Source organism: Ovis aries, chromosome 26, assembly GCF_016772045.2.
Source record: "Ovis aries strain OAR_USU_Benz2616 breed Rambouillet chromosome 26, ARS-UI_Ramb_v3.0, whole genome shotgun sequence".
In the NCBI taxonomy this organism is placed as follows: domain Eukaryota; kingdom Metazoa; phylum Chordata; class Mammalia; order Artiodactyla; family Bovidae; genus Ovis; species Ovis aries.
In genome coordinates, this window is record NC_056079.1 from 28331587 (window position 1) to 28346526 (window position 14940).

General features: G+C 43.5%; 1 non-coding gene across 1 annotated transcript; it reads left to right on the top strand.

Annotated features, from left to right (window-relative positions):
* The first annotated feature begins 75 nt into the window (after positions 1-75).
* Positions 76-180, top strand: LOC114111115 (small nucleolar RNA U13). Its single transcript, XR_003587239.1, has one exon. It is a non-coding gene; the product is annotated as a small nucleolar RNA U13 (small nucleolar RNA).
* The last annotated feature ends 14760 nt before the right edge of the window (positions 181-14940 follow it).

The window sequence follows — 14940 nt, forward strand, 5'->3', positions numbered from 1 at the left end:
AATCCTACATCTGTCATCCTTCGTGTAAAGTTAGTGGGCCTGTCCCTGGAGCGCCTTAATTGACTAGTGAAACCGATCCTTTTGTAGTTCATGAGCGTGATGATTGGGTGTTCACGCTGCTGCGTGACATGTGCCTCCCCGCAAACCTTGTTACGACACCGGCACATTACCCGTCTGACGTGAACTAAGAGGATCACTTATAATTACAAGAAAGCCTTACGAACTAGTTGTGTCTTTGTGGTTGATGCTTTTTAGATACTTAGTACGCGCACTGCTTTTATTCTGGTTTGACGTCAACTTTTGAGAGACATTGAGCGCGCGTAGTCGCAGTTCTCTGGGGAAACTCACCCGCAGGGAACGTTGAAGGGTTGCGAGGGTAGAGCGTCAGGCGCTTGCTCGCCTGTGTCCCCGCGACTGTCGGGGCGGGGCCGCCACCCGAAGTTGCCGGAAAAGCGCCGGCCACTGACGCAGTGGGTTCCCGGCGTGAAAGTTGATTCCCGCGTTTCTCAGGGGCCGGTCTGGGAATTTGCCGGGTGATTTCCCGTAACTTCCATCGTGCAGTTGGAATCCGGGGAAGCACACTCCGTTTGTGCCCAGGCGTGGGCGGGAGCGCGCGCGGAGAAACGCGCGGCGGACACCCGGAGGCGGGGGGGCGTCGGAGAGCCTCCTGGGCCGCCTCTAGAGGGAGGCCTCGGGTCGCTGCGCAAACCCACGCAGCCCCGAGGGCCGGCTTAGTCTCCGCGGTGTGCCCATCAGGTCGCTTCCGGTCTCTCGGATTCCTCTGGGTTCTGAGCCCTTAGGCCGCCCTGAGGCAGATCTTGGGGCGTGGGACGGTGTCAAGAGCAGGTGCCGGTCCCCAGAGCGTGATTAGGGTGAGGGGAAACTGAAGGACTTTCATTCCGCCGTGGACAGGGCACTACTTGTCATGCCATCGCTCCGTCTTGACTGGCTCTGCTACCGCATGGACTGCAGCACGCCAGGTATCTGTCCATCACCAACTCCCAGAGCTTGCTCAAACTCACGTGCATCCAGCAGGTGAGGACATGCAATCATGCCAACCCTGTTCTCGCCTTCTCTTCCCGCCTTCAGTCTTTCCCAGCATCAGGGTCTTTTACAGTGAGTCCGTTCTTCGCATCAGGTGGCCAAAGTATTGGAGCTTCAGCAGCAGTTCTTTCAATGAATACTCAGGATTGATTTCCTTTAGGATGGACTGGTTTAATCTTTTTGCAGTCTAAGGGACTCTCAAGAGTCTTCTCCAACACCGCAGTTCAAAAGCACCAAACACCCTATCTGGAGATCTTGTCTGCAATTCTTTCCTGCTTCCAACCCCCTCCTCCCCCGACCGCCACCCCCGACCTTGGCCAAAATTTCAGTAACTTCTCTGTGGGTTGTAATACTGCCTACTTCTTAGGAATGTTATGAGAAATAAAGAAGTTAAATATACGCGGCTCAGAGCAATCCCTAGTCTCTTGTAAATTTAATACAGGTGTCAGTTCTTATTGTTAAACCACAGCTTCTGTATTAACTTTTATTTCCTCCTTTTAGGGGAATTTTACGGTTAGGACCCTTAAGCTCTCCCTTTCACCCGACCTTCTTTTCTCTGACCAATTGGTGGCACTGATGGTTTTCTTAGCAATATCCAACATTGATTAAAAAGTCCTCCCAAGGGGATTCTCCCATATCAGATATTGGCCCCTATGGGAGCAAGATGGCAATCCACAGACCATTATTGTACCCCTCTTTTGCTAGACCCTGTCTGCTCTGTTCCACATTCCCCTTGTGCTAAGTGGATCCAAGTTAATTCCTTATGAGGAAAGTACTTGTATTGCAAGAGCTCACCCTCTCTGCACACTGAGTTTCCGGAGGCCAGAGACCATGGCTTTATCTCCAGTGCCTGGCACAATTTAGTCATGCAATGAATGTTTGTTGAACCCACAAGTCCATCCGCAGAGGACTGGCTGAATAAAGCACCTTACATCCACACAATGCAGGTCTGTGCAGCTGAACAAAGGAATGAAGACCATCTCTGTGGAGGCCACGGAACCCTAGGATATATTGTTAAGTGAAAAAAATCAGGGCTGAGGGACTTCCCTGGGGTCCATTGGTTAAGACTACATGTCCAACGCAGGGGGAGTGGGTTCCATTCTGGGTGGGGGAACTAAAATTCCACATGCTGTGCAGTTCGGTCAAAAAACAAAAGCATGCATCACATATATGTTGCCTATTTCCTAAAAAAGATGTGGTGCATTTGCTCACATTTTTTAAAAGCAGCAATAGAAGAAGAAATTGCACACTAATTTTTAAAAGGGCTACTTAAAAGAACAAGGTGAAAACCATCGATGTGGAAGCTAGACTTCTTTTGATCTACTCAGGTCTTATACTCAGTTTTGACTTTGGGATCTTGTAAATACATAATTATTTTTAAAAGAAAATGACAAAGCACTTCCTACAAAGGAAAAAAACGCCATGAATCAAAGTATATCTCAAGTTACTGGCATAACACATGGAAAAATAAGAAACTGACTTTAAAACTGATGATTTTGGCTGTATATCCTTAGTGTGATATAGCCTAAGAACAGAAAAGAATGGCAGAAAAACCAAGCTGCATTCAATAACAGTAGTTGTTAGTAATAATACTGGTATTGTTATTTAGATGTTGTTGTATGTATATTTTACATATTTTGTGCATATAAAGTAGCAAAGAAGTCAATGTTGTTAGAAACCAGATCTTTGGTGAAAGATAAAGATATGCAAGTATGAAATCAATGAAGTTAGGTGTAAATTTCATAAGCGATTATTTGAATCAGCAATGGTAGTGTGATTAATCATTAATTTTTCTTATTCTATAAAATAAATATATCGTAACTGTGTTCACTGAAAAGGTCAATAAGTAATGATAATCCAACGGTTATGAGCAGCTCTTGTGTTCAGACTCACAGTTTAAAGGCCATTGTCCACTAAGAGTAGCCAGGATTCCTTGAGGAAATGACTCATGTTAGAACTGGGGCAAGGATTGTAAGATGAGCTTGAGGTGTTTTATGACAGAAAGCGAGGTAGCCATCAAATACTACTGAAGTTATGTGAAAAGAACCCAAGAGCAAGGATGAAGGGGGACCCTTTGGCCACAGATGGAACAACTTGGACTTAAAAAAGAATAATGACTAATGGATTGAAACACATCTAATATCCACAAGTCCATGAATTCACTTATGGTAATACTAAAAAAGTAAAATAAAAATCTCTCCTCATTCACGCTTATATCACTTAAGGAGCTAAATATTTATTTTAAAATTGGTAAAAGGGGAAAAAAGCAAGCGTTTATTCTACTATAAATTTCAGGGTACCCAGATAGTTTGTAAGCGCAGCAAATGTCACAGAACTAGTAGAATTAGGAAGTTACTGTTCACAGCTCCTAATGAAACTCTGGGACTAGACAACAGTCATTCATGGCTATTGGAATTATGAAGAGGAACATTGATGGGAAACTTATAATGGCTGGATCAAGCTAACAAAACCTGAACCCACTGATTGTCTTAACATCATTGAAAGGGAGACAACCAGATGCCATGTGCCTCGATGCAATGCAACAGGAAATACACACGTCGATGAAATATTCTTGCACAAAAACTGACCCTAAATCTAATCAAACTTCTAGATCTAACTTCGTGAAATGGCAAAAAAACATGGAGGACACAGAAATAGATCAAAACACCAAGTCAATATGAGCAGCAGAACTAAGGATAAGGGAAATTTCACAAATGATCTAGTTTCTTCAATAAGTAACTAGCACAAAGGAAATTATATAGAAGAGAGAATTGATACAGTTTTTAGAGACACTTCAATCAAATGCAATGTTGTATCTTCTTTTCAATAAACATATTGTAAAAAATATATTTAAGACAATTGGGGAAATTTGAGCATAGTTCTGTTACAGGGCTTTCATATAATTTGTCATCTAAACAGGGTAAGCTGAAGTTAAAGGAGGCACTTCTAATAGTTATGCTGGTACAAAGGTGTAAACTGGGTCTGTCCCAGGCAAATTTGATTATCCTAGTATCATACAACTTAGTGGAATTATTGTTAATTTGATAGTGTTATTATGTTTGTTTTTTAACATATTAGTTTCAGCTATACAACATTATGATTCAATATATGTATTGCAAAATAATCACCACAAGAAGTCTGGTTAATGTCCATCACCACACAGTTAAATGTTTTTTCTTGTGATAACTTTTAAGATGTACTCTCTTAGCAACTTTCAAATAGATAATACAATGTTTCTTAATTATAGTCACCATGCTGTACATTACATGCCCAGGACATATTTATTTCAAAGCTAGAAGTTTATGCCGTTTGACCGCCTTCACCCGTTTCGTCTGCCCCCTTCTCCGCCTCCGGCAATCACCCATCTGTCCTGTTTCTATGAACTTGTTCTTTATAAAAACGCTTTCATGTTTTTTTAAAAATTATTTGTTAGTAAAGCAGTCCTCAAATTTTTTAGCGTCAGAAGCCTTTACACACTTTAAAAATTATTGAGTCATACTCACAAAGATAACTGGAATCTAAAAGACTGAAAATAAATTTTGGTAAGGATGTGGAGACGGTGAAACACTCACAGAGTGGTGGTTGAAATGTAAAATGGTGCAGCTGTTGTGGAAAGCAGTTTGATGGTTAGATTGCATGCGTGCGTGCATGCCAAGTCGCTTCAGTTGTGTCTGACTCTTCACGACCCTATGGACTGTAGCCTGCCACGCTCCTCCGTCCATGAGATTCTCTAGGCAAGAATACTGGAGTGGATTGCCATGCCTTCCTCCAGGGGATCTTCATGACCTGAGATCGAACCCACATCTCTTACATCTCCCGCATTGGCAGGCAGGTTCTTTACTACTAGCACTACCTGGGAAGCCCCCTATATATAGAATAGCAAAGAAGTAATCATATGAGACCCAGAAACTCTATTCCTAGGTATGTAGCCGAGAGAACAAAAAACATGTATTCATTCAAAACCTTAGATGCAAATGTTCCTAGCAACATTATTCATAATAGCCAAAAATGAAAACAAAAGCCCATCCACTGGCAAAACATGGTATGTACATGCAATGAAACACGATCCAACCATAAAAAAGAATGAGGTTTTGATATCTGCTGCAATATGAGTGAACTTTAAAGACATTATGTTAAATGAAATTAGCCAGACGCCGAATAATTGATGCTTTGGAACTGTGCTTTAGGAGAAGACTCTTGAGAGTCCCTTAGACTGCAAGGAGATCCAAACAGTCCACCCTAAAGGAAATCAGTCCTGGGTGTTCATTGGAAGGACTGATGCTGAAGCTGAAACTCCAGTACTTTGACCACCTCATGCGAAGAGTTGACTCATTAGAAAAGACCCTGATGCTGGGAGGGGTTGGGGGCAGGAGGAGAAGGGGACGACAGAGGATGAGATGGCTGGATGGCGTCACTGACTCGGACGTGGGTCTGAATGAACTCTGGGAGTTGGTGATGGACAGGGAGGCCTGGCATGCTGCGGTTCATGGGGTCGCAAAGAGTCGGACATGACTGAGCAACTAAACTGAACTGATGGATTTCATTTATATGAAATGTCCAGGGTAGACACATCAGTGAAGTCATAAAGGGATTGAGGAGGAACTTCCCTGGTGGTCCAGGGGTTAAGACGTTGTGCTTCTAATGCAGGGTGCACAGATTTGATCCCTGATGGGGGAGCTGAGATCTCACATGCCTCTTAAGTGCAGCCAAGAAAAAAAGAAAAAAAGTCTGGTTGAGGAGAACAGAGAGTTGACAGTGGCTGTTAAGAGCCATGGGGTTTCTTTTTACAGTGATAATAATGTTCGAAAATTAACTAGTGGTAATGGTTGCCCAACTTGTAAATATACTAAAATCTACTGAATTATATACTCTAAATGGCCAGTCCTATGGTATGTGATGGAGGAGGAGATAGCAACCCACTCCAGTATTCTAGCCTGGAGAATCACCTGGACAGGGGAGCCTGGCAGGCTATAGTCCATGGGGTTGCAAAGAGTCAGACACGACTGAAGCAACTGAACAACATGGCATGTGAATTAAATATCAATTTAAAAACTAATTTTAAAAAGTATTGAGGATTCCACATTGCTTTTCTTTATGTTAGATAGTATTTTGATGGATATATTTTTCTATGCAAGAAATGAAAACTGACAAAATTTTCATATATCCATTGAATTGCTTAAAATATGGCAATAATAACCCCATTCATTATAAGTTAACTAAAATTTATTTTTATGAAAATCAATTCTATTTGTCAAGATAAAACGAAAATCAAGAAGAGTAGAAATCTTTACCTTTTTGCAAAAAGTGAAAAAGTGTGAAAGTGCCAGTTGATCAGTCATGTCTGACTCTTTGCAACCCCATGAACTGCAGCCTGCCAGGCTCCTCTGTCCATGGGATTCTCCAGACAAGAATCCTGAAGTGGGTTGCCATTTCCTTCTCCAGGGGATCTTCCTGACCTGGGATCGAACCCACATCTCTTACATCTCCTGCATTGGCTGGATCTTCCCAGCCTAGGGATCAAACCCATGTCTCCTCTCCTGCGTGGCAGGCAGATTCTTTACTGTCTGAGCCCCCAGGGAAGCCCACATTTTTAGGTAAACATTTCTGTAAATAGTTTCAGCTGTCATATCTGGTTTAATAGGAGAAAGCTGGATTCTCAGATCTGCTGCTTCATCCAGTCTGTTGAAAAAGTCCATCATACTTTCATGAAAGAATAAGAATGAAAAAGATAGACAATATATTAATATTATTATTAAAATAGTTTTGACCTGGCAGACCTCCTAATAGAGTCTTGGGAAAACTCAGGGGTCTCCAGATCATACTCTGAGAACAGCACCTGGAAATTCACACAAGAGTTGGACACAACTGCGGCGATTGAGCACGCGTGCATGAACAATTGATATCAGTTGATATCTAGGATTCACACTGAAATACTTCAGAAAGAGGGGTGGTGGGCAGAAGTGATTGAGAGAGAGAGATGAAACAAGATTATCAACATGTTGAATCTGGGTAGTGGATCATGGTTGTTCTTATCAGCCTCTCTAATGTAAGTCTGAAATTTTCCATAATACAAGATGTGCTGTTGCTCCTATTTTAATCAGTGTTGGTTTAAGGGCTTCCCAGGTGGCCCTAGTGGTAAAGAATCTGCCTGCTAATACAGGAGACACAAGAGACTTGGGTTTGATTCCTGGGTCATTAAGATCCCTTGGAGTAGGAAATGGCAACCCACTCCAGTATTCTTGCCTGGGAAATCCCACAGACTGAGGAGACTGGCAGGCTACAATTCATGGGGTCACAAAGAGTCAGGCACAACTGAGCGTGAGTGTGCCTGCACGCACACACACCCACATACACACTACTGAGCAAAAGACCTTAAAGAAGTTGGTAGGAGAGAAAACCAAGTGAAGGATTGGATAGGTAAAGATGCAAAGATGTGGGACTTGCCTGGCAGTCCAGTGGTTACGACTTTGCCTTCCAAAGCAGAGGGTGTGAGTTTGATCCCTGGTCAAGGGCTTCCCGGATGGCTCAGTGGTAAAGAAGCCACCTGCCAGTGCAGGAAACGCAAGAGACATGGGTTTGATCCCTGTGTCGGGACGATCCCCTTGAATAGGAAATGGCAACCCACTCGGGTATCCTTGCCTGAAGAATTACAGGGATAGAGGAGCCTGGTGGGCTACAGTCCGTGAGGTTGCAAAGGGTCGACACGACTGAACACACACCCATACACACACACACACACAGGGCGCTAAGAACTTATATGCCTCTCGGCCAAAACACCAAAACACCAAACAAGAACAATATTGAAACAAATTCAATAAAGACTTTAAAAAGTGGTGCACATTTGAAAAATAAAAAATCTTGGGACTTCCCTGGTGGTCCAGTGGCTAAGACTCTGTGCTTCCAATGCAAGGGATGAAGGTCTGATCCCTGGTCAGGGAACTAAGATCCCACATGCCATTCAGTCAAAAAATAGAAATAGACACTTTTAAAAAAAGGATACAGAGGTGAATTTGAGGAAGTTCTTGCCTTCAACAGCTTTTCATCTGCTGGAGGATGAGCTATAAAGAAGGCATTTGAGAAAAAGTGGCGCTTTTAGGGGGCACCAGCCATTCTGCTCGGGGCCTCAAGTCCGATGTTTCCTCCTCACAGTCACCCTATGAGGCTGGCATCATTATCCCCATCCTGCAGATGAGGAAACTGAAGCTTTGAAACTTCAAAGTTTAGAAACTTACCCAAGATCTCGCAGTGGAAAGTGGTAAAATGCGATTAAAACTGGATCTGATAAATCCCCAAGCCTTTGCTCTTCCTGGCTCTTCCTTTTCTCTGTAGAACCCCCTCTGGGAGGTGGTACCCAATCCTGGAACGTCACTACTACTGTGTACCTCGTGAATGGGCCCCTTCAACAGAAGCCCAGGTGGTGACGTGAGGAGCCCCCAGTCTATAGGGAAAGAACTAATAATAATTAGGGCTGGTCTTTACTCTCCACCTGTCCCCTCACTCAATCTATACAACTTAACTCCTTGGAGTAGGTATGCTGTCCATGTTGCCTCCCTCTCCTCAACTCTTTCTCCTCCCCCAGCTTTTGGAAAGCAATCTGGCAACACCCCTTGAAAGACTAACTGAATTCAGTGGCAACTGTAGTCTTGAGACTCCATCAAATATAAATAACTCTATATAAGGATATGGGTTTAAGACCACAAAGGAACAAGTAGGTTCCTTGTGTGACTGTAAGGCAAAACCCTGAAGACAAAATGAACGTTTGTCAAGACACATCCCCACTGGGGAATTCCCCAGCCATTTATTAAAAGAATGAAATAGAGCTAAACCAGAGGACCAGGCAGGAGGGGTTTCCACAAGGTGTTGTGCAGTGGAGAGTGTAAGATGCAAGAGATGGTATGATCTCCCAGTTATCAGACAGTGCTTTAAAGTTAATGCCTTTAGGTCTTAGAATACTTGCTTAAGGAAGACATATGCCAGTCTATACCCCAGAGTCTCTGCACAGATGACCGTGGATGCTGACATGGGGTAAAGAAGGAGCAGAGGAAAATGCATGAGCTTAAGAAAACCAAAACAGAAAGGGGGGAAAATGACCACATCTTTTTACAAAGCATATATGTGATTATATTTATATACTTAAGTAAAATTATGTATGAATGTGGCTATGTATATAAAGAGATTCGAGTTTTAAACCTTTCTTTTAAAGAGAAATGGAAGAATGCAGTAAATTCCAGGGATTTTGTGGCTAAACATTTAGTAGTGCCTCTCAGGTTTTCCAAGACCATAGGTCTGACGACTTAAAGTGAAAATGAAGTTTTTGCTCCCGTTTATTAAACTAAGTGTAAAAGCTGATGTCAGAAAGTGAAGAGGAACTAAAAAGCCTCTTGATGAAAGTGAAAGAGGAGAGTGAAAATGTTGGCTTAAAGCTCAACATTCAGAAAACGAAGATCATGGCATCTGGTCCCATCACTTCATGGGAAATAGATGGGGAAACAGTGGAAACAGGGTCAGACTTTATTTTGGGGGGCTCCAAAATCACTGCAGATGGTGACTGTAGCCATGAAATTAAAAGATGCTTACTCCTTGGAAGGAAAATTATGACTAACCTAGATAGTGTATTCAAAAGCAGAGACATTACTTTGCCTACAAAGGTCCATCTACTTAAGGCTATGGTTTTTTAATGGTCATGTATGGATATGAGAGTTAGACTCTGAAGAAAGCTGAGTGCCGAAGAATTGATGCTTTTGAACTGTGGTGTTGGAGAAGACTCTTGAGAGTCCCTTGGACTGCAAGAAGATCCAACCAGTCCATCCTAAAGGAGATCAGTCCTGGGTGTTCATTGGAAGGACTGATGCTAAAGCTGAAACTCCAATACTTTGGCCACCTCATGTGAAGAGCTGACTCATTGGAAAAGACCCTGATGCTGGGAGGGATTGGGGGCAGGAGGAGAAGGGGACGACAGAAGATGAGATGGCTGGATGGCATCACCGACTCAATGGACATGGGTTTGGGTGGACTCCGGGAGTTGGTGATGGACAGGGAGGCCTGGCGTGCTGCGATTCATGGGGTCGCAAAGAGTTGGACAAGACTGAGCGACTGAACTGAACTGAAAAGCTGATGTGATTACAGCTTGACTATATTCCAACTATGTCTTTCAAGGCTCAGATGGTCTAAACATGGTTAATAATAGGATTCTGAAACACACTGTAAGATAATTACTGCTTGCGCAGAGAAACTTTTCTGCTTATAGGGCCAAATAGAAAATGATAATATAATATTTAAACCCTTGAATACCCATGGAGAGTGAGGCAACCACTATATCCTTTTGCATATAAGGTTATAAAAATTTTAACATTGGTTATGACTATAACTCTTGGACTAAGAATATACTAATTATTTTGAAAGTTCATATGTTCATAAAACCTGTAGAACAAAGCACCAAATGGCTCTTAATGAACAAAAATTCTTTTGAAACAGTATCAATTCAGTTCAGTTCAGTCGCTCAGTCATGCCCAACTCTTTTTGACCCCATGGACTGCAGCATGCCAGGTTTCTCTGTCCATCACCAACTCTCAGAGCTTGCTCAAACTCATGACAACTGAGTTGGTGATGCCGTCCTACCATCCCATCCTCTGTCGTCTCCTTCTCCTCCTGCCTTCAGTCTTTCCAGCATCAGAGTCTTTTCCAGTGAGTCGGCTCTTCACATCAGGTGGCCAAAGTCTTGACGTTTCAGCTTCAGCACCAATCCTTCCAATGAATATTCAGGACTGATCTCCTTTAGGATGGACTGGTTGGATCTTCTTGCAGTTCAAGGGACTCTCAAAAGTCTTCTCCAACACCACAATTCAAAAGCATCAATTCTTTGGCACTCAGCTTTCTTTATAGTCCAACTCACATCCATATATGACTACTGAAAAAAACATAACATTACAGAGAACTATAAAGCAAAAGAGTCTTGTAAATATGGATGGAACCCAGGTCTCCAGCATTGCAGGCAGAGTCTTTACTGTCTGAGCCACCAGGGAAGCCCATAAACATGGAACATCCATCAAAGTAACAGTTGTAGCCACGTTGAAAATGTGACTAAGTGAATTGACTTTCACTATGATATGAGCCCACGGCATCTCCAGTTATATACCTTTCTCCCTCCTAAAATTTTAGGTTCACTTGGCCTCCTTTTTGTGCCTATGCTCTCGGTGTAATATGTCTACAATCATTTCTTTTGTTAAGGTGGTATATGATCAAAGAACATCTTCCCCACGTGCTGTTCCTTCCACAAGGGTGTGGATCCCGAGCACTTGTTTTTCCTCGAGGACCTCGTTCCAATGGCATGACCTGCCTATGTTCCCTACTCCATATGTTTCCAAAAGGCTCACTCTATTCCACTGCTAAACCGTCCTCCCTGATGCCATATTCCCCTGGAGCTACCCTCTTTCTCTGCTTAGCAAAAAGTCTATTTATTGTCTGCACCAGGTCTTAGTTGGGGCACTCAGGATCCTCGTTGCGTCTGTGGGATCATTCGTTGCTGTGCACAGACTCTAGCTGTGGCTGACCACCTCAGTAGTTGCAGCGCGTGAGCTTCGTTGTTCCATGGCACGTGGGATCTTAGTTCCCCTACCAGGGGTCAAACCTGCATCCCCTTCAGTGGGTAAGGTGGAGTCTTAAGGTGGAGCCTTAACCACTGAACCACCGGGGAAGTCCCTCAGCAAAATACCTTACAAAAAAAAAGAAAACGACAAACCTATTCGTGTTGTCGCCAACTCCCCACTTAACATTCACTCAGATTTTTTTTTTTTAATTATGAAAAGTTCACATCTGGTTGTCTCCCTTAAGTTTTTATTACTTTATAATACTTGTCTCTCTTTACAAAAAATAAAAAGCCATTGAGGAAGAAGGACCATTTCTTCCTGTAAAGGGACCAGAGCTCTGAGTTTGGCAGACTGCTTCTGTTTGGCATCATTTAAATTGTTCCTCTATCGCCCCCATTTCCTGTGAAGAGCTAGTTAGATCTAGAGGCAGGACTACAGCCAGGATCAGTCTTGGGGGGCAGGGCTGTGTCCTGACTGTATTGCAGGAGGCACGTCACTTCCCACTATTATTGATAAGAGAGAAATATCTGACATAAAGTTCCTTATCAGCCTCTCCCTTGGTGGCATTAGCAGCCATAGATGATCTCTGCTTTATTAGGGGTTGCAAAATGGTAATTTTCTAGTTTTATTTCTAATTTCTAATTTCACTTTGAAGATAGTATCTTTGTTTACAAATTGAAGGTTTGTGGCAACCTTGCGTCAAGCAAGCCCACCGGTCCTGTTTTTCTAACAGCGTTTGTTCACTTTGTATCTCCGCATCCCCTTTTGGTGATTCTCAAAGAATTAGAAGTGAAGCCTGAAGATGGGACTGAATTGCTGCAATCTCATGGAAAAAAAAAAAAAACTTTAATGGTTGAGGAGTTGCTTCCTTATGGATGAGGAAAGAAAATGGCTTCTTGAGATAGAAGCTACTCCTGGTGAAGATGCCGTGAAAACTTGAAATGAGAACGAAGGATTTAGAACACAACATAAACTGAGTTGGACAGAGTTTGAGAGGACTGATTCCAGTACTGAAAGAGGTGCTACTGTAGATAGATTGCTATAAAACAGCTGTGCCTGCTAGAGAGAAATGATTCATGAAAGGATGTCAATCGATGTGGCCCACTTCACTGATGTCTTATTTTAAGAAATTGCCACAGGCACCACAACCTTCAGCCACCACCACCCTGATCAATCAGCTGCCATCAAGATGCCAGTCACTTGAAATAAATCTCCTTTTCTTTATGGCTATGTGACCAACTTGATACACATTTAGATCCGCTTATTTCTTTTCCGTTTTTTTTAACAATAGCTTCTTTCTTGCTTCTCATTCACTTTTCAAGATGTTCACCCAAGCCTGCACCCCCCTAAATCCAGCAAAACTGCTTTTGTTCAGGCCATCAGCGTCCCCTTCACGGCCAGATTCAGTGGACATTTTCACATCCCTCTTACCTGATTCCTAAGAAACACCCAGCTCTTGACCTTCCTCTCCTTAGCACCGTCTTCTCTTGCTCATGGGGAGCCCACCCCTCCTGGTCCTCCTCCCGTCTCTCTGTCACTCCTTTCCAGGATCATCTGCTTTTCCTGGTCTTGACAGTCTCTAGTTTCTCAGAATTCATCAGGTATCTTTTTTTTTTTTCATCGCCGACCCTCTCTCCCAAAGTGATCTCATATTGCCCACAACCTCCAACATAGTGGGTTAGGGTTAGGGTGTCCAAACCCCACTGTGGATGTCCATACCCACCGCTGACCTTCAGAATCACACACTCAAATCTCTACCTCCTTCTATCTCCTTTTGTAGGTCTCGTGGGTAAATTTAATATCTTTTTTAAAAAACATATTTCTTTCTTTCTTGTTTGTCTGGACTGCAGAGCCTGCAGGATCTTAGTTTCCTGACCAGAGAGCCAGCCCATGCCCCCTAGAGTGCAAGCTCAGACTCTTTTTTTTTTAAATGTGAACCACTTTTAAGGTCTTTATTGAGTTTGTTACAGCACTGCTCCTGTTTTTGTGTTTTGGTTTTTTCGGCCGGGAGGCCTGGGAGACCTTAATTCCCCGACCAGGGATAGAACCTGTGACCTCTACAGTGGAGAGTCCTAACCACTAAACCGCCAGGAATTTCCTAAACATTTCTAAATTAAAATTTGAATCCTCCTCTCTAAAGCTTTTCTTTCCATCATCTCGCTCCTTTTGAATAACCCTCCACCCACCAAGTCCTTTAGGCCGAAACCTGGCGGTCATCCTGGCTTGTTCCCTCCCTCCCATCTGGCCGCTGGCGTTCGTTCCATGCAGCACCACGTCTCCATTGAACCACTACCTCAAGTTAGGCACTTCTGCGCTTAAATCCTATTATCACAAATTAAAACTCCTCACCCGGGCCCTGACGTGATCTGACCCCTGAGTCCCTTCAACCTCATTTTATACTGTCCTCCCCGACTTTTCACGAAGCTCCAACCACACTGGATTTGCTAATAACTCAAGCCCTGCTGAGCCTCCAAGTCCTTGCGTACCCTCTTCTGTCTGGTCTTTCTCTCCCTCTTGTCATTCTTCTGGGCTCAGAAAGGCCTTCCTGGCCTCCCTTCCACACCCCGGGCCCATTTCATCTGCGAAGGCACCGCACACTTTGTCGTGGTTGCCGTGTGTGTCTGTTCTGTTTGCCTTGTCTCTGCCTTTCCCGTTAGACTGTAAGTGTCTTAGGAGTAGGGACCGTATTGGTTTTGTGGGCTGGCGCAGGGTACAGTGGCTGGCACATGGGAGGCACTCAATATGCACTGGCAGTTGAATAAAGAGGAAAATTTTGATCTATGTACTTTTCAACATGTGACTCTAAGTACAATTATGTATATGACTTCTCTATAAGTGGCACATTCAATAGGTCTCAGCTATGCCCAGTGAAGTAAAGCAAATCTTCTCTATACGAAATGAGTGCAGAAAAACAAATATCGTATATCAACGCATATATGTGGAATCTAGAAAAATGGAACACTTGAACCTATTTGCAGGGCAAGAATAGAAACACAGACATATGGATACAGTGAGGAAGGGGAGGGTGGGGTGAACTGGGGGATTAGGGTTGACATATACACACTGCTGCTGCTGCTGCTGCTAAGTCGCTTCAGTCGTGTCCGACTCTCTGCGACCCCATAGACAGCAGCCCACCAGGCTCTCCCATCCCTGGGATTCTCTACCACGAGTAAATAGCTAGCTAGTGGGAACCTGTTGTATAGTACTGGGAGCTCAGCTATGTGATGACCTAGAGGGGCGGCATGGGGCAGGCAGTGGCGCGGGGAGGTCCAAGAGGGAGGGGATATATGTATACGAAGAGCTGATTCAC